The following is a 1,209-nucleotide window of genomic DNA, read 5'->3' as shown; positions in this document are numbered from 1 at the left end:
CTCCAACCGGACCGTGAGTTTTCAGCTCCATTGCACTCCTACTGGTTTATATCCGTGTCTCTGTTTCAGGCTGGATTCTGCATGTCCAACGGAGCAGCGCCCTCGGTGCTGGAGCGTCTGATTGGGCGACCACCTCAGTGCCCGCCCTCGGTGGGGCGGCGAAGTTCCTGACGGGCGTACAGCGCTGTGATCGCAATCGGCTTGCTAGGCAACAGTGGCCTGGTTCATCAGTACGCCCGGCAACAGGAGCTGGCAACGTCACCCAACATCCTGATCGCCAACTGCTTGTGCTCGGAGATCCTCATGTGCGTCGTGTGTCTCCCCGTCACCGTCATATACACGCTGATGGACCGTGGGTCCTCGGGGGGCCCGGGACAAGGGTGGTGGACCTTTCTTTAATTAAACACAACTGCATGACCGTTGTGTCTGGAAACGAGTTGCTGCGTTTCCTTTATCTTCATGACTTTTTACATTGTAGATTATCACTGAAGCATCAAACATGAATGAACTCATGTGGAGTTTATGGACTTATAAAAACGCATAACTGAAACAAGTCTATATCATTTTATCGTCGCTTCAAAGTCCCCCCCCCCCCCCCCTTTGCTTTTTTGATAGTGCTGCAAACCCTTGGTGTTCTCAATGAGCTTCAAGAGTGTCCCTGACAATGGTTCCCCCCCCCAAGTGGGCCTGGTCAGGGTCTCTTAGTGGAGTTTTGTTTATACTGGAGTTGGGACCACAGGTGTGTGTGCAGAAGAGGTTGAACACAGCCGACAGCTGTTTGGACGACTGGTGAATCATATATATTAAGAAAATGACGGTCAGTGGTCCGGAAAATGTGCAAAATTGAATGTTCCCAAGTGCAGTCGCAAAAACCATTAAGCGCTACAACAAAAATGGCCCAAATGAGGACCCCCACGGAAGGAAAGGAAGAACCAGAGCCCTGTGCTTAGGATGAGTTCCTCTGAGTCCCACCTCAGAAATCACAAGTTCCGAGCTCAGATTAAGAACCGCTGATAGACACAGAGTGTCTCAGCAGCAGAACATCTCTAGAACAACTGGTAAGAGGAGACTGGATCAGGCCTTCATGGTTCAATAGCAGCTAGGAAACCACGGCTAAGGACAGGAAACAAGCAGAAGAGGTCTGTTTGGGCCAGAAACACAAGGAATGGACATTAGACCAGTGGAAATCTGGGCTCTGGTCTGATGAGT

General features: G+C 50.6%; 1 protein-coding gene across 1 annotated transcript in view; it reads left to right on the top strand.

The window, feature by feature from the left end:
- The window catches only part of npy8ar (neuropeptide Y receptor Y8a), a 34,448-nt gene that overhangs the window by 27,215 nt on the left and 6,024 nt on the right, over positions 1-1,209 (top strand). The window lies entirely within an intron of this gene.

Source organism: Etheostoma spectabile, unplaced genomic scaffold (genome assembly GCF_008692095.1).
Source record: "Etheostoma spectabile isolate EspeVRDwgs_2016 unplaced genomic scaffold, UIUC_Espe_1.0 scaffold453, whole genome shotgun sequence".
NCBI classification, from domain to species: Eukaryota; Metazoa; Chordata; class Actinopteri; order Perciformes; family Percidae; genus Etheostoma; species Etheostoma spectabile.
Note: the sequence above shows the minus strand (reverse complement) of the source record. Positions and strands in the feature narration are given on the sequence as shown.